Source organism: Aedes aegypti, chromosome 3 (genome assembly GCF_002204515.2).
Source record: "Aedes aegypti strain LVP_AGWG chromosome 3, AaegL5.0 Primary Assembly, whole genome shotgun sequence".
NCBI classification, from domain to species: Eukaryota; Metazoa; Arthropoda; class Insecta; order Diptera; family Culicidae; genus Aedes; species Aedes aegypti.
In genome coordinates, this window is record NC_035109.1 from 100508407 (window position 1) to 100530640 (window position 22234).

The 22234-nt window shown below is 36.4% G+C and overlaps 1 protein-coding gene across 8 annotated transcripts in view; it reads left to right on the forward strand.

The window, feature by feature from the left end:
• LOC5569294 overlaps positions 1-22234 on the forward strand; it is a 78458-nt gene that overhangs the window by 34584 nt on the left and 21640 nt on the right. For all 8 annotated transcript variants that reach the window (XM_021849406.1, XM_001658376.2, XM_021849411.1 and 5 more), the window contains exon 2: positions 3012-3414. The gene's annotated coding sequence lies outside the window, so the exon portion shown is untranslated. The remainder of the gene's footprint in view (positions 1-3011; positions 3415-22234) is intronic.

Here is a 22234-nt window from a genome sequence, read left to right on the forward strand (position 1 = left end):
TACCGAGAGATAAAGTAAAAGCGAAGGCAATGGAATTCAGCAGATAAGGATTGAATAAAAATGGTATCATACCACCGCAAATTGGGACTACTAGTGGTTATCTCTCAAGAAGAAATAAATTTAGACAAAAATTCGAACGAAATAAATTTAAAAATATTTTTGCTTATTTATTTAATATTCGAACAAAAATAAATTTAAACATATTTATGCTTTTATGTGATGCAAACGCAATATTTTTTTTTGCTGAGATGTTCATGAAAATACAGAGTGGAAAACACAGCAATCACACACTGAAAAAAATCCACACGTTTGATCCGTACTCTTATCAACGTGAATCTGTCGTGTCGATTGGCAAGGTGAACTGACGTTTTTCTTCTTCTTGGTATTACGTCCTCACTGGGACAAAGCCTGCTTCTCAGCTTAGTGTTTTTATGAGCACTTCCAGAGCTTTCTTTGCCAAAGTTGCCATTTTTGCATTCGTACATCGTGTGGCAAGTACGATGGTACTCTATGCCCAGGGAAGTCAAGGAAATTTCCATTACGAAAAGATCCTGGACCGACCGGGAATCGAATCCAGACACCTTCAGCGTGGCTTTGCTTTGTAGCCGCGGACTCTAACCACTTGCCTTAGGAAGTGAACTGACGTGTAAAGCCTGTAATTCTATTAAGGATTGACTTTGGTTCGATAGCTAAGTCTTTTGCACATTATTTGAACGTGTTTTACAATGGTGATATCCGTCACTAGTAGAACTTGTTTGCCGATCATGACAAGGACTCATATTTGTCAGACACGCGTGACATGTTTTTAAACATGCTATTTTTGGGGACACTGAGCGCCCGTAATGGGTTACTGGAAACAGAACAACAAGCAATCGCTAATAAGTCATTCAGCAAAGTTTTTGATAATTTGTAGATTAACGTGTTTCACACTTGATTTTGGAATTTTGATACCGTCTGATTGACATGTTTTACAAATAGTGAAAGTTCATGTGTGAAACACGTTGATCGAGCTTGTAGAATGTTTTCAAGAAAAAGAAGACCGTCTTCGCAAACGTAGTGGCATCGTAGAGAGGAAGGATATAGCTTTCATTTGAAGCTAAAATATTTTTGGCAGCCATTTGAATTTGGTCGCCATTTTGAATTTCGGTAGAAAACACCTATTTTTCTTATTTGCTCGTTTTGAATTCTGAGATCACCATCAGAAAGCTGAGAAAAAACTGAGTAAGACAGGCTACAAAAATTAATGAGCAATGGTATTTACCCTATGAAATGAACGATTTTCTTAAAAATGTTCTACGATTTTGACGTATATGACGAGTGCAATCAATGAAAATATCATTTTTTGTACAATAAAGAAACATGTTTTCAAACGTTGGTGTTCGAGTCGAGTGAAGAATAAGAGTATTAATTGTGAAACAATCTGACGATCATCTTGGATTTTGACGCCATCTTGATTTTAAGTAGACGCATGCGTTTTTCACCTTGTTAGCCCTTTTGAATTCCAAGGCTACCGTAACGTTTACTCTTCTTGTTCCAGGCATTGCGTACTGAAACAGAGCCTGATTTAGATGCGTCAGATTTGTTATCCTCAATATGAAAGTCCTGAGAGTCCTGAATTTGTAGATGCTGCCTTACTACCCTTATTCGTCTAAAAGTAGATAAAAAAACGAATTTAGAACTATACCATTTAATTACACTATAGTTTGTATCTGTTGACAGATACGCGCATTTCGACCTGAACTGTAAGGCTGTCTTCAGTGTCGTACTCGACTTATTCGTCTATTTTTCCCATGTTCTATGTAAGAAAATTTAAGAAAAATAGTGAGCTAGGAAAACTTTTGTGCAAAACGTCAATATTTTACATTTATTTGTAGTCAAAATGAACAATTTCATTTCATAAATTGATCTGCTGGAAAATTCTAACGATTTTTTTAGAAAGTTGATTTGTTCTACAAAAATGCTATAAATAAGCATCATTACTTTTTGAGCATTGATTTTGATCTCAGAGATCTTCAGTAATACTTCCAGTATAGCTCACAATCCAGGTATTTTTACTAAAATTAATCTAGGAGTTTCACCAGAGAAGTCTTCAGGCGCTGTCTCTGTATCTATGTATTTTTGTTAATATTTTCCTAGGTTTTTCTGTATTTTCAAAGGATTCTCCAATTATTCTTTAAAACGAAAAAAAAAATCCTCTATATTTATTCTCAGAATAATTTTCACAGAGTCTTGCATTGTTTTACATTTGTTTTCTCGTAACTAGTGAACAAATTTCCCATGGATTTTCCAAAAATTAAAATTTCAAGTATTACTCCATGAATTCCTGTAGCTGCCGATTAAAAACATATCAAACGGGTTTTTAACACCCTCTCCCACCTAAGTAGTTATTGAGTAAGCTCGCAGGAAATTTAGTTGTTTATCATATGTAGATTTGTAGATTTCAAAACTGTAATTCATTTCTATGAAGCAAAATTCTGGAATCTATCTATAGTTCAGCCTATTTCAGTTACATAAGAAAAGTTCAAGAACCCCTAGATTAGGGCAGTAAACGCAGTACTAATCCAACAGCTGTTCCTGCAGCATCTGTGCCAGCTCCATTCACAAACTGTCTGCGTCTGACTGGTGAATTGCGTGCGAGTTTTCACAACTATTTCTGAATCGGGTCGGCCAACGAAAACTTGCGCCATTCCACTTCCGGGCTTGAGAAATTCGTAGATATCCAAACGTTGTCGTTGTCTCTGTAGAAGCTCGCCGTCCCATCACCACCCTTATCTCCATTCCACTAAACTCCCCGAATAGAAGTGGCATTAAGTCGTTATTAAGCATAAAAGGATTCTTCGAACCCACCAGGAAGCCAGACGCGAACAAATCGAGGAATCGTTCCTGCTGTCGACATTTGCCAAGCGAAGTGATTTTATATTTAGATGAGCAGAAGTTCTGAGCTGAGAGCTGACAGCTCATTTGTGGTCGTTGGTGCCGTGATTGTAATTTTGCGTGTCTGTTTTCTACAGCTTGGAGCACATCTATACCTAGCACCTTCCTATATCCTATGGGGAGAAAAGTAAAAGTTTCAAGTGGATCTGTGAAATCGAGGAAAATTTGAATTTGCATCACCGGTTGTGCTCTGTCTAGCAGGAAGCAGAAGAAGAAGATACATGATTATTACGATGTGAATTTGTTTGTTTTGTGCTGAAACGAGGAAATATCTGCTGCAGAATGATGTTGATGTTCGTGTGTCATATTATTGATGCTTCGAATAAAATGTGAATCAACGAGTTTTATGGCGAGACGAGGAAGAAGCTGCGAAATAGTGATCTGATTAGTGAATAGAATATTGATGTTGTGAGCGATTCAGTTTATAACAGAAGCAGCTATTGTATTGAGTTTAAGTATTTTGATGCTTCGATTATGAAGGTAAGTTTATTTCAACATTTTTTGGGAAATTGGTATGCAACAAAAAATGTTATATAATAAATGAGATTCAAGAGAAAATTGAGTATAATTTAGATTTGCATTGTACCCTTAATGCTGCAACTAGCTTACAATTGATAGCAGCCTTAAACTTTGGGAGGATCATATGCTAGTTCTTGAGACATTTAATTTTGATTTTATATTGACTAGTATTTATATATTAGTTAGAATTGGCTTAAATGCGCTCAATGTGATTTTGGCAAAGCAAAGTTTTTTTCTAGCATGAGCCTTACTTAACTTCATCTGACCAAATAATTGAAATACCACACATCGTGACATCATGTCTACTTGAATGTTTTGGAAGCATTAGCAGAAGTCTTCCATTTTAACAAGTATACCAATGAAGAAAAACATTCAAACTTTTTGGAAAATGATAGGCTGCCTTCGTCATTTGGCAGGATTCTATTTCGTTAGGCCAAATACCGTTAGGCTGAATGTCGTTAATGTGAAGATGAATCGAAGCCAAAGTTCAAATTTTCAAGAGCACGGATCTGGAGAACCAAACATCCGTTTAAGTTGAAAACTTAATCGATTGGTCACTAGCTGCTGGTGACAAATCGATTAGGTTTTCAGCTCAAACGAATGTTTGGTTCTCCAGATCCGTGCTCTTGAAAATTTGAACTTTGGCTTCGATTCATTTCACCTTAAGCTGAATACCATTAGGTCGAAAGGGTTGTTAGGCCGAAAATGGTCGATAGTTGTAATGAACCGCAAGGGATAATTTGCATTACCTAGATGCCTTCGAATTAATTTTTGGGTCGAATGGATTGTTAGTTGTTCGATCAGGATAATTTGCATTACTTAGAAACCCACAATATTCGCTGTGAAAGATAACTAAAAATAACAGAAGGAAAAAATACTAATGAATGTGTTAGCTATTTGAAATAGAAGTAAGTGATCAATTGTTATTTTGACCAATAGAACTATGGTTCAATATCGGTGTCAGCGATAAAGTAGAAACCGACGATTTTGATGAATGGATATATAATTTTTCATACAATCGAAAGTTGGTTTTCTGTTTTGGGGTAACTTTGATAATGGAGTATGAATCGAACAAAATTGAATGAATAACGAACATTTGTAGGGCATTGCATACCTCTAGGCGTTTAACGTTATATGGAAATTTCTGACTTAGATTACAAAAATAATCCCAGTTTGGGACCGTCCATAAATGACGTAGCATTTTTTCACTGATTTTTTTACACCCCCTCCCCCCACGTAGCATTTAGTCACAAATTTTGATACCCCCCCTTGTAAAATACGTAGCATATCAAGGCACCCCCCCCCCCTCTTTATTTTTTATCTTTGTCATTATTATCCGAATTCAAAATTCAAAATCGACTTTGAAATTTTTGCAGTTTATTTTATTCTACACAAATCATATGGGAGTCTAAGCACCAAGCCAATTTTATACGAACTATGTTATTTTAACTGTTGGACCGGAAAATCACCCCTGAATATATCGTTGTAAAGCTTGAAAACAGTAGAAATTTTTAGTGTACTCCGCTCAAAACCGATTAAATTGTCACTCACATCCCTTTGTATTTGAGCCCCTCAATTGTAATATTTCGAAAATCTTAGCGACAAATTATTTCAGGGTGTTCATTCAAAATTAGTTTTCCCATTCCCGGATTTTTCCCGGTTGCCAAAACATAAAAAGAGGATGACAAAATGATCATGTGACTTGTTTTTTTTTTCATACAAATTTTGAAGATTTGATCTAATTGATTTATGGATTATTATCATTTAAATTTAAAGTTTTGCAAAAATATGTATGAACTATTTGTTGAAATATTTAGAAGACCGTCCACCCCCTAGAATTCATAAAAATTCAGAGAGAAATAGGAATGATACAAATAAATGTCGGCTCTGTGTATCTAATATTAGATTATATTTCCACGTATGGCTAAGTACAATAGACTGCCCATTTACTTCTAAAATTGCCTTTTGAATTATAAGTTAGACTCTTGTCGATGGCTGGTTCCTGGAGAAATTCTTGATCTAGTAAAACTCATGTTTGGACGGAGAGATCTTTTTAACAGACACGATATTTATAAAAATATTGTTTTGTTCTCCTATCAATCTGGATATAAATTTCGATGTAAATAAAAAATTGCATCTTCCAATCTCTTATCAAAGATATGGTCAAGAATACCTGAAGGACCTCGCCATTGATTCATGAATGATTTTACAAGAAACTTGTTGAGAATGATTGTATGAATTCGCTTTAAATTTTCAGAATTCCTTATACAATGTTATCACGGGTCTCATAAGAACATTGTCATAGATCAAGGACTAGTCAAACTAGTAATCCAGAAAAGGCTTTGCAAACATCAGTAACATCAACAATCCCTTAAATTCGCCAATTAATAATCGCCAATTTAATTAATCTGTTCAGGATTTAACTAGATTTCCTATAACATTTGACAATTTTTTTTTTGGTTCAACTCTTCGCCTTTCTCGAGTCTACTAAGAATTTCAAGCAATATCAGCCAAGGATATTTTTTAACCTACCTTATCATCAATCTACTAATATTTTTTCAGTTATCTCTAAGAAATAACTTAATAAAAATGATCAATTATCTGCTCCCGTTAGGATTTCAGCAAAGATCTTATTAAATGTTTCCCATGAGTCTAAATGAAAATCTAACAAGCATCTTACCAAGAACCTTGCCAGAAATCCCTTAGTACACTTCTGTGAATGATAGAGTCATTTCCATAATACTCGAATTCGATGGCCTTTGAATTGAATATCAATAAAAATAGATAAGTTGATTAGGTAGAGGTATTATGTCTTTTTAACAAATTGGAAAACAATGTTTACCAAGTCGATAAAGTGTTGATTTTCAATTATTGTTTTTAACTTTTGAATTGTTTGCATATAAATAAATTAATTTATTCTTTTTGAATCACCATTTTAAAACCCTGTTGAACCCAAACAAAAAAAAAGTTTAATAAAAAAACTGTATGTCAATTTTTTTCAGTGCTACTCTTTTTAACGACATGATTCAAAATGCTACGTCCACTAGTTGGGACCCCTCCCTCCCCCTTGTCACACATCGTCACACATTCGCGAAGACCCCCCTCCCCCCTAAAATGCTACGTCATTTATGGACGACCCCTTTGTGAAAATGATATTCGCTTAGAGATTTGAGACCGTATTCAAGTTCTATGATAACTAGGCTGTCAAAGATAAGTGGCCAACTATTCAAATCTACATCAAATAGTGATCGTAGAACAGATTGTTTGTAAGCGTTTCGAAAATGCTAAAATTATGTCAATTTTTAATATTCGTATAAGGCAGCGTCCATTTATTACGTAACGCTAAAATTTGAAATTCTCGACCCCCTCCCCCCCTCCGTAACGCGTTTTGTATGAAAAAAATCAAATTTTTGTATGAGCCGTAACGCTTGCGCCTACTCCCCCCTCCCCCTAGAGCGTTACGTAATTTATGGATGCCGCCTAAAAAGCCTCAAATGCAATTGATTCCAATGAAAATAGATTTGACATGAAGTGTCATGCTAACACTCTTTACTTTTGCATTTGTTTTGCTCAACTGATTAGCAGAAACTTCGTTATTTCGTTTAATATGTTGTGGGTCTCGTACTATCAAAGTTACCCCGTTTTACGGAATGTAGATTTTTACATACCGTTTTGACTCATATTCCGAACACTTAAGGCCAACAGTGACTTCAAATGCATCTGGGAGGCATAAATAAGCTCATATTTGTGAAAATTTAAATTTCTTCGCAAAGTCAAACTGTTAGCTGTTGGGTGTGTCGATAAAAATGTTCATTTAAACTTGTTTAGTATTGTTTTTACGTAAAGGTATGTAACAACATTTTGATTCAAATGCCGAACACTGCGTTCATTCTGTCACATATTCCGAACACCTAGACTCAAATTCCGAACAGCACGAATAAATCGCATTCAGATGAATAATTTTGCAAATAAATATATCTGAGCTAATTTTACTGACCTTGAGCTAGCGAATTATAACCACTCCCGGGGTACAACATATATTTAAATGCGTTTAAATTGAATTTAAATTGACTGCCATTTCATGGTAATTTGGTGACATATTTCAGCGAAACATTTCAACCAAATCGCCATACAAAAACAGAGTGTTCGGAATATGAGTCTGTTCGGAATTTGAGACAAAACGGTACCATCTGAATCTTTGTTAAAATGTGAACCAGATCCCAAAGTTTCAAAATTTTCCGTGCCCTGGAACTATTTTAAAAACTCGTTAGAAATTAGTATGGAAATCACTTTTGAATCACCCTTCGCCAAATTTTGCTGCGGAGCGAGCTGTCATCGTGTAAACTGAAATATCATTGTGTCTATGGATTGAAATCTGTTTTAATCATTTATAATATTGAAATTAAGATATTGAAGTGCAATAAAATTGGTGGTAGGTCATTTGGCATAAAGTCGTTTGGCATAAAGCCGTTTGGCATAAGGTCGTTTGGCATAATGGTCATTTGGCATAAAGTCGTTTGACATAATGGTCATTTGGCATAATGGTCGTTTGGCAGAATAATTGGTCTGAAATCAATCATTTCTTAAGATGACATTCGTTTTTTCGTTTCTATTAAAGCTTTCTGATGACATCAGGCTTGTTTTGAAATCAATTGACACTTTATTCAACAATCATATGCTCTTGAATAAACTAAAGCATATTAGGAAAGTAATTGCCAATAATATTCTGTTATTTATCCAGAAATTACCCTTCTTTCAAATATTAATTCTTCTTTTGAGTTTCGCTATTGGAATAAATTTTTGTACTGAAGATTTCGATATATTTAGCATAAATTTACTTTTCTTTCAAATGTGCTATGTTTTTTTTATCTAAATATGATGCAACCATAATTAAAGGTATAAAAACGGCATTACACGACATTTATGACCGCAAATGGCCTGCTGCGCTTCAAGAGATTGCCGTTTGGGCTCTCTTGTGCGCCGGAATTATTCCAAAGAGTAATGGAGCGGCTGTTGATTAACTGCAAAAATATCATCGTTTATCATGACGATATATTGATCTACGCGCTTACCTTGGAAGAATTAAAAGCACTTGTAGCTGATGTCAAAAGAGTTTTGAAGAACAATAACCTAACGATAAATTAAGAGAAATCGGTGTATAACCAAACATCCGTTGAATTTCTGAGTTTTGACATCGACGGTTCCGGCATTTTGCCCACCGGCAACAACATATCGGATATCAGGGATTTTAAACGTCCAAGGGATACCGCAGAGGTCCGCAGCTTTTTAGGGATGCTCACGTTCATTAGTCCGTTTATCGTGAACTTTTCGCACAGAACCAAACCGTTACGCGATCTGCTGAAGTCAAACACGAAGTTCATATGGAATGATGCTCACCAGCGGGCGTTCGAGGACCTTAAAAGCGCAGCAGAAAATGATTTGGTTAAGGTGAAGACCCAGACAACCAGAAATCACCTTTTACGTTATGCGATGCTTACATGCGCAAAGTTTCACGTATAAGATGATGAAAAAAGGCCTTATACGTACAAAAGTGGAGGCGCTATACGTGCATAATTTGTATGATGAAAAATAACATGCTATGCGAGTGTGTAAATTTTCTTGCGAACTAATCTGTAATCTTATGCGACTTAATTTATCATAACAAAATTGATTTGACAGCTGCTACGGGTTGATCCGACTTACTTTGTACGAGTATACGGGACGAATCGAAATGTTCATATGAACTCAGAAAATAGCGTTTTATACGAGGAAACTTATCGATCAAACGATATCATCCACCATGTTGTGTGGGTGTGATGAAATTTGTGCAAATAAACGACTTTGTTCGTAAACTGTTATGCGACTTCTGGTTATCTGGGGATGAATCGAAGCCAAACATGAAAGCTTCAAGAGCACACATCTGGAGAACCAAACATCCGTTTAAGCTGAAAACTTAATCGATTGGTCACCACCAGCTTGTGACCAACCGATTAAGTTTTCAGCTTAAACGGATGTTTGGTTCTCCACATTGGTGCTCTTGAAAATTTGAAGTATGGCTTTGTTTCATCTTCACCTTAAGCTAGATCATTTTGACGAAAAGGACAAAACCATTCTCTATACCGATGCATCGCCTTGGGGTCTTGGCGCTGTCCTTGTTCAAGCGGATAAGGATTCTGGAGATAGTCGAATAATCGAATGAGCTTCCAAGAGCCTAACGAGCGCAGAGTGTCGATATCCTCAGCTTCATCGTGAAGCACTGGGCAGGGCATCGTGTGGGCAATGGAACGGTTTGCCTACTACCTCCTCGGTCGGCATTTTGTCCTGCGTTCAGACAGTGAGGCTTTGGTGTTCATGCTGAAAGGAAAGGACCGGAAAGATGTTGGAAAAATAATCATGTCTAGAGCAGAAGGCTGGTTGCTTCGGACGGATCATTTTTGCTTCGATTTTGAACATGTGGCAGGTAGCAGTAATATAGCCGATGCTGCTTCAAGAATCGATATTTTGCGGAATGATCCACAGTTTGGGGCAGAACAAGAGTCACATGAATTGTGTTTTGTCGCGGCGAATCCTGGAACTATTAGTGAACAAATGTTGGCGTTAAGGTGAAACAGTTTGGAATCAACTTCTAAGATTGCACTGAAATTTCAAAGGCACAAAACACGCGAAGAAAGCATCCAACAACAGTGAACTTTTTATTTTGGCTTTGTGCACTAGCAGAAAGCTTAAAATAAGAAGATCAGAAACGGTTGTCAACTATTTCTCCAGTTTTGTGCCTTTGAAAACGTGAGTAGGGGCACAAGTCGGCCATTGTGACGGCCATCTTTTGATTCCGAGATGTTTCACCTTAACTAACAAGAAAGTTCAAGAAGTATCGCTGAAGGACATTGAGCTGCAAATGGTGTCATCCTGGGAGGGAGAAACCGATACAAAATTTATGTACGTCATAGTGAGCCGAGATTCTGCTGTCACGAAATGTCACTGTGAGCCCAGATCTTAAAGAATGGACAAACTTGATAAAAGCGCGTAATGGATCAAAACAATTTTTTTGCATTTCAACAAAGTTGACAACAATCGGTTGAAAATCAATTTCTGCACACCCAAAAGCATTGCTACGAAAGCACTTTATAATTTGATCGAATATAAAGTATTGAAACACGCATCTTTTTACTGTTTCTCTATAAAAAAAATAAAATTAAATACACATAAAACTATGGCCCTTTTTCCAAGTTTGTCCAGAAAGATCGAAGATACACAATGGGGCTCTGCACAAAAATCATTTTCTCTCTTTCACTCCCCCATGAAATAAGTAAACAACAAGGCCAGTAAACGTCAAAATCCCATACAAAATCAAAACAGTGCAGAGCCCTATAAAAGAAAAGTAGCGATTCTTCCCAAGCCTGCCTTGATTGTCGTTGGTGAGCGGGAGTAATCTTGCAGTTCGGAAAAGTGTTGAGTCTAGGGTTACTAGACGTACTGTTTTTAAAGTACATGTAGGTACTCTTTTTTGGCCTATAATATTGTGTACTATTCTTTTTTACTAAATGGGATCAAGTGTACTCTTTTCTAGATATCATTCAGGATTGCCGTTCAAATCCGATATTTTATTGAACGAATCTATGATAAGTACTTAGTCTCGGGAACGTAAAAATCATGTTGTCTCAAACAGCTTACGTTTTTAACTTTTGGGACAAACCTCTAGTATATCTTTAGTCATATATACTGCTTGAGATTATTATTAGAAACAGGGTTCTAAATAGGAGCCCCTCGCACTGTTGGGTATTCTGTACATTTTTACAAACGAGTATTATAATGCAAACTATTTTGCTACATTTTAAAAAGAAACATTTTAAGAAAATTACATTACAATAAATCGAATGATGTTTGCACTTGCAGCAATATAATGCTGTAAAATGATTATAAAAATCGTCTGTAGTCAATGTGGGTTACGACAGGCATGAATATTAATACATTGACCATAAAAGTTTAAGTTAAATTTTGGAAAATCTTTACTGAACAATTGAAATTTATGTTAATTTCAAAAAAGCATGTGCATTTGGGCGATATAATTTTATAATAAGCTTGCTTATAAATTTAAGGCTGAACTTAAATTTCAGCATGTTTTAAAAATAAAATTTCCTAGTTACAATTAGCAGCTTGACAGATATAAAACTACAAAATATTTTTATTTGACACGCTCTGTGATATTTTTGATTTTTTTTAACATTGCGGAGGAAATTGCATTTTGGGTTCTTATATTTACTCTAATCGAACTGTACTTTGACATTAATCTCCAAATTTCAGACGCATAACCTAATTTTTTATAGTCCATATTAAGGATTCATAATTTGAAAAAGCTGAGTATGATGAGTTCTACCTCAATAGAATAAAACAAACCTTTAACGAAAACTGAATTTTCGATTTCAGCAAAAAGCTTAGTGTACTCTTTTGTACTCTTTTACAGAGTAGACAAATTGTACTCTTTCCGGTTTGGGCAAATATGATAACCCTAGTTGAGTCATACAGTCATCTCTCCCTTACTCGATATTCTGTATCTCGATATTTCCCCTAACTCGATGGAACGCGCGGTCCCTTCAATCTAGCATGCTTTGATTCTTCTGTAAGTCGATACCTCTCTAACTCGATGTTCCCTAACTCGATCCCAGACAACCACAAGTCGCATAACAGTTCACGAACAAAGTCGTTTATTTATACAAATTGCATCACACCCGCATTACATGGTGGATGAAATCGGTGGATTGATGGGTTTCCTCGCATAAAACGTTATTTTCTGAGTTCATATGTACATTTTGTTTTGTCCCGTATACTCGTACAAAGTAAGTCGGATCAATCCGTAGCAGCTGTCAACTGAACTTTGTTATCACAAATTAAGTCGCATAAGAGTACAAATTGATTCGCAATAAAATCGATACACTCGCATTGCATGCTATTTTTCATCATTTAAAAATGCACATATATTGCCTCCACTTTTGTACGTATAAGGTCTTTTCGCACCATCTTATACGTGAAACTTTCCACATATAAGCATCGCATAACGCAAAAGGTGATTTCGTTATACGTACATTCTGGTTGTCTGGGATGCTACCCACTTTCAGTTTCCCAAGTAAGTTTACCTCTCTAACTCGATATTTTTATGAAAAGTTCCAATTGTTCTCCAAACGTTAATAAATTTCATGAATTTTTTTATAATGATTAAATTGATAGTAAAACTAAAGTTTATTGCCAATTTCTGGGTGCTAAAATTTTTAATTTTTGCTGATTGGTAAAAAGGTGTCACAAAGGTAAATGTGGTAAAATTGTATTGTTTTTCAAGTGAAAATAACTATTCTGAATGTATTTTGTCAAAATAATGAGAAGTTTAAAATTTGAAAAATATGTGTTCTGTATCTCGACACCTCCCTAACTCGATGGTCCCTTCAATATCGAGTAAGGGAGAGTTAACTGTATTTCGTGTGTAGTATCTGTGCCTCCCTCCCAGGTGTCATCTTACCTGGGAAAACATGGAAAGTGGCCTGCTGAGATTGTGAAGTATGAACCATTTCAAGGAAATTTGTATACTCACGGAGGCGTTCTGATGAAAGACGAAAAAATGGTGCTGCCTGCGAAACTACGAGGAAGGGCACTGCGTGTTGCCCACGGGAGTCATCCGGGTATGACCACGATGAAAAACATTTTGCGACAGGGTTTATGGTGGCCAGACATGGATCGGGAGATCGAAAACTTCGTGAAGAGCTATCCTGAGTGTCAAATGGTTACCGTATATAGACATCCACCACCAATTACTATGACAGAGCTACCAAACAATGTCTGGGACTATGTTTCAATAGATTTCTCGTCGGTATCCGAGTTGCATGATTGGAAGGCATTGATCCTTAAGGACAATTATTCGCGTTTCTTGGTTGCCATCCCAATGGAGAAAACTGATATGGATGCTGTCAAACGGGCCTTGAAGAAAGTTTTCAATACATACTACACACCCAAGACCATGAAAGCAGACAATGGTCCGCCCTTCAATAGCTCTGAACTCAAAGTCTGGCTGAAGGAAGTATGGGGAATCAAACTAATACACAGCACGCCGTTAAATCCTACTCAGAATGGATAAGTCGAACGAAGCATGCAGGGCATCAATAAAATCACGGCAATTGCCAAGCTCGGTAAACAGAACTGGAAGGATGCACTAGCTGATTACGTCGCCGCTTATAATTCCTGGCCTCACCATGTAACGAATATTCCACCAGCCGAATTGATGTTTGGCAGAGCCGTAAGAAGTCTACTACCAAATTTGCGTACAGATAACATCAATACAGGGGATGGCGAATTACGCGATCGCGACCAAACCGCCAAGTTCATCCGTAATACCCGAGAAGATACACGTCGCCACGCTCTAGCGTCTCAGATTACGGTAGGAGATACCGTATTGGTCTCACAGATGAAAAAGGATAAAGCGGACATACCATACAAGAGCACACTGCATAAAGTCATACAATTGACTGGAACGGGACGAGCAACAGTCATGGATATGGCGACGCATAAAACGTTTGATCGTAGTGTTAAAGGTTTAAAAAAGTTTGTTGAACAGGCAGTTGAAGATACCCAGGAATCATCATTGTCGTCGCCGGAGGAGGAGGTGGAAGTCAGTACGCAACATCATGCCAATCCGATTTTGGCCTCCCACACGCTCAAAAAAGAATTCTGGAAAACGTGAACTGTCAAAAATACACCATGAACTACCACAAATGGTCACATAAATATGATCTAGTTCACGGTGTATTTTTGTTGTTGACGAGTTCACGTCTGCTGTTCACGGATACGAGAACGGATTTTTTTCTGTGCAGTCAACATCCGCAGAGAGATCAGCACAGCAAGACACTGTAAGGACCAGAGAGGAACCTCGTGCTTCATCTAAAGAAGATGATCTCCAGAGACGGCTGCATCTTCGGACAATACGGAAGCCGAAACGATACATCGATGCAGTGATGTTCGAAGACGATGACATTTGAGGTCGACACTTCAATTTTTGTATCATATCAAATATCTATGTTGTAAGGCGAGGATGTGGGATCTAGATTGACTGAGTTAGATTTAGCGTGGATTGAATAATAAACAAGAGAGAAGTGATAATCAGTAAGTGTTAACCATCGATATTGGCGCATTTGCTCAAAAGGACACGCGGCGTATCCCAGAGGAAAGGAACAACCGCGGTTTTGCTCCCTTTTTACTTCATTCTTATGGGAGTTAACATTGCGGTGTTTCACCAAACGTGGTTGTTCCTTTCCTTAAACATTCGCCGCGTGGAATTTTGGGCAAATGCGCGTTTCTGGAAACTTTACAACTGCCGCGCGGTGTATAATATCCAGCGCACCAGTCAATAATAAATCCGAGAAAATACCAGGACATCACAATTATGTCTACGAAAATCTTTTGAAATTGCGATAAGAGGCCATTACTAGATACGTATTCTTTTAAATTCTGCCAAGTGGGGGCAACCTCGCCAACCATACGTTACGGTACCGTTAGTTGCTGATATTTTTTTTGCTGTAGTTGTTTACAATGTAAACCCTATTTTTTTTTGTTTTCTATTGTAAAAATTGTATTCCCGAACCTCTCTTTCAACCGCAACTGCGGATATAAAAAATATTTCAAATTGGAAAGTTTTAATTTTTATTTTCGACCCTTTTATTTGATCCTTACTTTGTAAGGATTTGGTTCCAATATAAATTGGTCACCATGAACTAAACACGACCATCAACATAGAAACCTTCTTTGAGTAGCACAGAGATTCAATGAATAGGGCTTGGGATTAGTGGGGAACCATTCTCAATTTACATAAATCACAAACTCAAAACTTTCAAGTCAATATTGACGCCAGCTACGTCATAACGGTTATTGGGGAAAGAGAGCTAGACAACCATTGTTACTAGAGATCAAGCATAGCTCTGTATCTACAAAGTTGTCATGGAAAAGCTTTTGGGTTAGTGCAAACAGGTTAAGATCTGGAATTCACTTTGCACTTGCATAATTGCACTTTGAAAGAACTGACGTGCTATATGAATCTTGGCTGTGCGCATTTCTTCCTAAAAGAATTCATCTCGATGCGCATATTGATTGCAAAATGGCCCAAATTACCGTACCGGTAAACGCGCAGCTATTCAGCAAGACCAAGCTTAAGGCAGTGTTTTCGAATAACACTGGTCAAGGATCTTTCCGTAAATGAAATTGTGAAGACTTCCGTAAGAATAGAGCATCTTCGTGCATGCAGTACGATATACGATGTATAAAAATAGTTAATTGACAAAGAAATCTTCCAGTCAATAACTGCGGAAGTGCTCATAAGATCAGTCAGCTGAGAAGCATGCTTTCCTCCAGTTGGGACCCAACGCCAGAAAATGTAGAAAGAAGAAGGTATTGATTTGTAAAAATAATCACTTTGCAATACATCATTGTTATTATTCTCCTACCGTGTGATTTCCAGCTCGCATCCTTGATGCTGATGTGGGATGATGTAGAGCTAGATTTGAAGACCATCATGTTTTCATGAAATTGCGCTCCAATGAATATTCAATTTTCCACAACGACATCCATATGGGATATGACGGCGCCTCCATCGATTCGCCTCTCAATTTTGTCGTGCTGGCAAACATCTTCCTGACATTTTTTTGAATCCTATTTATAGGCAGAATATCGTGTAGATAGACGCTGGACAGTGCTGATGCGCAATGCACTGAAAAATCGGCGGAGAGGGTGGCCAAATGTTCGCCACCAATTGGCTGAGTGAGGTTGGTTGGCCGCGAACAGGTGGTTTGATTGATTAACGAACGACCATCGAAACCGAAAATAGACGGATGTGGATCAAGTGGAGGATTTGTGATGGTTTATTTTTAAATCTATTCAAAGTAGGAAATTCGCAATTCGATCCGAGGGGGAAACATGTGGTGTGAATTGAGTTACGACGGTATGGCGCACCTGCTCTTCTGTGGAAATCGAACTACAGATCAATTTCGTTTCGCATAGCAATATTCATCGTTCTTGGTTTTAAGCATGGTTGAAATAATTGTCTATAATTCGATACTGAAGAGATTACCTATCGAGGAGGATGAATTTGTGTATTCAATGAATTATCCAATTACCGTTTTGATTCATATTACGGACAGCTTTTAATTCCGGACACTCTACTTTGTATGGGAAACATTTCACACGAAATGTTTCAATTTTTGCCGTTCAAAAGTTCTCACTTTCAAGGCTTGTTTTAACAAGCATTTTCCATAGATATCTATGAAAATTTATAATGCCCAACTTGCTTAGGCGTCTCTCTAGTGGTTTTACAATTTCATTTGATGATTTGACTTTTCTATTTATGATTTGTTTAACCTGTCCGGAATTCGAATCGAAGTGTCCGGATTATGAAGCGAAAGTTAGGAAGCGTCCGGAATAAGAATCATGTAAAGTCCACACATTTCTATTTATTTAAAATTAATCATGTTTCGGAATCGAAATCTTCACTCACCATTAGAAAGTTAAGGGGTTTGAAGGTTCGATAACGCGGAGGAATCATACATAATGATTTATTTTACATGCTTTTTTGTGAGTAAAACTTCACTGAGGCCTTAAGTGTCCGTAATATGAATCAAAACGGTATTATCATCATTTTCCAAGCAAAGCGATAAAAAAATAACACGATGATAATATATCTTCGAGCTTATTCAGTGCGATATCTATAAGCGTCTTTCAGCCTCAAATGTAAGGTCGTCTTCAGTGTCGTGTATTAGACTCGACTTTAGTCTGGAGTTTAGACTGGAAGTCGAGTCTAGTATACGACACTGAAGACGGCCTCACTGATGAGGCCAAAATACGCGTAACTGTCAAACGACACAAACTCTAGTGGAATTAAATGGTATAGTACTAAATGTTGTCTTTAATTATTCGAAAAAAAAAATTATTTAGCTCACCAACGCGAACATTTCGAAATAAGACTGGGAAATAAGGTTTGACTTCCATTTAATCCAAAGCCCAATGATTTTTCCTCACAGTTTTTAAAATTTATGATTGTTCAAAACAGTCGAGAAGCATTAAAAAAATCATTTTTCGTTTAGTTTTCTATGCATAATAACAGTTTACCTTAAGGATCAAGAGGGACACCGCAATTTCCTCACATAAAATCAAATGAAGTTTTGTTCTGCTTGTGTAATGTTGAATTGAACCAATGTTACCTACTGATTGTAATTCAAATAAACCATCTAGAGGACGTTACAACAGGTTGTATAATGTTTCATTATGTTTTTTGTTGTTAAGCATGTTAAATATATTCTGAATGATTTTTCGCATTTGCTGCATAGCTGGATCCAGAGATTGTGGAATTCGTTCTCATTTGATTTGAAAGCACGATCAAAGCAAGCGAAGAAAAACATCCCATCTGTAGTGGTCCATGATCAGCGATGTATCGCAAGTTGTAATAAAGTTGATAAATAAGAGCAGCGAACGAGAGTCCCAAAGAAAGAGCGATGATATTTTTTCTCTCCTGTTTACCATTGGGGGTAGTGTTTTACTTAACAGGCACGATAAACAATCCCCGAACATCCGATAACAATAGTGTCCCCCAAGTTTTGAGCTTGTTTACAGGGGTTTTATCATGTATTGGTAATCTCCCAATCTAATCAGAGCTGTAACAGCATACGATAAACAGGCTGTCATGATGTGCTGCAAATCATGATTGTTGCAGAGAGCAATAAGCAATGAGATACTCTCAAATTTCTCAGGATGCAATCCCTGGCTGAATCAATAAAGAATGTGAATTTGATTTGACGGAAAATGTTATTCAAGACAACTATGTTTGCGTAAGTAAAAGTAATTGTTTAGAGAATAAACATCTTGTTAAAACGGATGTTTTGAACATTGAACGAGTCGCAAACTATCCTGAACAAAATATTTTATTCAGATTGCTCAACGAAACGCACATTAAACACAAACACATCGAAAAAGGCCTCCATTGACAGAATCACGTCAGAGTCACGCGACGCCGACGCCGAATGACGTTCAACCGGAGCTATCGATGCTTGTAATGGCTGAATTGCTTTTCAGTTCTTTGCACTTTACACCCTTCGACGTCGGAAGCTAGTGTCACGACTTGACGACACGCACGCAAAGGCACGCTTCGTCTTCATTGCTTGACCGGACTGAAAGCACTATATATCATAAGTGATTTTTCCTCAAGGGAACGCTTGAACGATGCAGGGCTGGTAGCAGGTTTCTTTTAAGAAACTAGTTTACTATTCCAATGCAACTTTATAGAAGGTCTCTATATTTGAAGTCTGGATTTCAATCGAAAGTGGTATCTAAAGTTTTTTTTTTTACTTATCCTGCTTGTACAAAGTTCCATAGCATCCTTCCAGACTATTAAGAGACTTCAATTTCTTCGGGAATTTCTTCTCTATTTCGACTGTGCCACTGGGCGTTCCATTCTAGTCTGCTGTCTAGAGCAGTACTACTTTCAAAGGACATAACCTTCGACTGATAGCATTCAGGTGTCAGTGTATTTTTTTAAAAGAATAAGAAAATCTTAAGGAATTCCTCTACAGATTTCTTATGGAATACTTTCAGCAAGATTTTTCATGAGATGCTTCCAGATTATTTTTTTTTCATACATCCAGGAAATCCTTGAGCACTTCAGCACTCTAACACCTCCAGTAATTTCGAGAATTCGAGAATTACTTCAAAAACTTCCGTCGTGGCTGTTCCTGACTCTAGATATTTTTACAACAATTTTTCCAGTTCTCACGCTAGGAGATTTTCCGAAACTTGCTACAGAATTTCTTTTGTTAAATCCGCAAAGGTTATTTTTCGATTTCTGACTTATCTACGCAATTTATTGAGGATAAAGAAACCGGGGCTAGTTGAAACCGTTGAATTTCATCTTGCCCCACCCATTTCTACTTGCCTCGGTGTTTCTTATCATGTAAGACTCCCTTGCTTTCAAGGGTTACTTTATAACCTACACTAGTTTCAAATAAGGTTTCTTTAGGATTTTATTTAGAAAGAGTATCCGGATTATTCCAAAAAATCCTATCATAAGTTTTGATGAATTTCCCTGAAGATATCTCTGGAAGAATGCCTAGAAATGAATCGAAGATTTCCTTGGAAAATTTATTAGTGATTTTGTTTCAGAGTTTTTGGAGGAAGTTGAGTAATTCCCTAAAGTAAGTAAGGAAGTAATTCCCTAAAGTATCTTCAGAAAAATTCGGAATGTCAATTATGTAGAAAATCCTAAGGAATCCCTGTAGGCATGTTTGGTAAGATTACAAGTTGAATTGTCGGAAATGTTTTGAACAGAAAATCAGAAAAAAATTGATGGAAGAATTATTCGATTAAAACTTGGAAGACTTTAGTCTTCCTTGAAACATTTCTAATACAATCTTTGGAGGAATTTCTGATAGAATCTCTTAAGTAATATCTTTGGTTATCATTAGAATAATTCCACATTAAAATTAAAAGTCCATAAACCAAAGTCAGGAGGTCCATAAAACCACTATTATAGCTCCCGAAAAAAACCTTCAGAGCGTTATTTAAAGGTAACTTTGGACAAGTAATATCTGAAATAATTTCCTGAAGAAAATCATGAAAAAATAAAATTCAGTCCTCTGTCTCACTTGATAATTTCGCAACAGATTTGGAATTCTCCTGATCATTCCTGCAAACTTTTTTGCAAATGATTTTCTCAGCAATTTCTTGAACAATTCTTTTGAATTTCTTCTCAGAGTCTCCAGTAATTACTATAAGTATTTTATTCGTCTAAAAATATTCTACATATTTCTCCGAAATAGTTTGTCAAATTCATTCTTAAATTTTGGAAGGAAACATTTCCAAAGACTCTTTCAACATTTCACTTAGGGATTCCTGGATAACCTTTTTCCAAAAACAAAAATCAAATTACATCATGAATCTGATTATTTATGTTTTATGTTCTCAGATATATCTTCAAGACTTATTTAAGTTGCTGAAAGGATTCTTCCAAGTATTCGAAATTTCACTAACGGCATCGCCATGTAATTCTTTATATATTTCTAAGAAATTTCTTCAGGCTTTTATAACGAACTCGCTGCTCGAACCGGAATTTTTCAAGGTAGTAACTTTTGTTTATATCCATTTATAAATTTAGTAATCTTAAATTGGTACATCGTTTTTGTCTTACGATATCTTGCGTTACTCCCCAAGTGTTTTTACTTATTTTTCTGTTTTTTTTTTTATTATTTTGTAATCCTCCTAGAAATTGTATCTTTTGACACATACGCGTATTTCTTTTCTTTATTCTTTTCGCAAATAATCCATTAAATGTTTAATTTTTTGAAAAAAAAAACGTGATGCAGTGCAATTGGAGATTTATTCAGAAGTTTAACTTGATTTTCTTCTGTAAATATTTCACAGCAATCTCACCAAAAATGTAGATAGGATTCCAGAAGCCAATATCTACATGAACCTAGAGCTCAATTCCATGAAGCACTTGGTAATAATCCCTATAGAATTCCCCGTAATATGTACTGATATTTTAAGAGATTTTTTACTAAAGTTATCTTGAGAAAGCCATGATTTAAAATAGTTCTATGGATTTCAAAACCATATTTTGATGTGCTTCTCCAAGTATCCAAGTGACTTATTTTTGTTTAAGTATGATTTCTTATATACTTATATGGATTGGTATAACTATATTTCTTCAGGAATTATTCCTGAGATTTGTTATATATTTCCTTAGAATCCCACTAAGAATTATGCTGCAAATAACTATAAATCTAATTTCTAATATTTCTTTTTGGATGCGTTTAGAGTTTTTGGCGTACCCACTTCATAGAGAACTCCTGTAGAGAGCTCTGTGGAAATGTTTGAAAGGTTCTCGTGAAAATTACCGTAGAAATCTCTGAATGCGCTCCTGATAAGATTTGTGGAAGTATAAGGGCTGTTCATTTTATAAAGTGGACATCTTGTGATGCTTTGTAATATTTGTAATATATTAATCGCAATCGCAATGATAAAAAAACATTGGCGTAGTTAGGATTTATTTCTGGAGGGGGCCTAGGGGGGGCCTGGCGAATTCTTGGTTTACAGATCGGTCGCAATAATCTCGATTTTCACAAATTTCGTAGTTTGCATAGATTTGTATTGATTTTATTTGTTTGTGATTTTGTCTCATAACGCTACACAGTGATACATGTAAATTTCAATTTTCACTACGAAAACTATTAATTTCTTGTCTTATCCACTAAAAAATTCCATTAAGAATTCATCCAAAGAACTCACGAGGAATATCCCTTTGTAATTTTTACATAAATTTTTCAGGTATCGGGGATTTCTTCATGAAGATTTCTGTACTTTTGCAGGGCATCTTCCAAGAACTCCTTCACCTGTTTTCACTGAATTATTCCTGGGATTCCCACGGGAAATCATTTTCGGGATTAATAGTTATCAAGGATGGAAATCTAGTGATCATGACAAAATCCACGATGCATCGCGGTTGTTCTTTGTCGTGCGATCATAGCAACAACGATTAACCTTTTGTCGTTAAGATATCACAACAAACTACGCTCGGCGACTAATGCATCGTTCTGCGTGTGGGCTGGCGATTAAGTGTTCGCGAGCCATAGTTTTATCATACAGAAGATTTTTCCATTGTTATCTGTTGATTTCCCTTCGGATATACTGTTTGTGATTCTAAAATCATTCGGGCATGATTTAATAGCGCGAATGCGCCATGATTAAAGTTGATCGCTACTTGTAACAA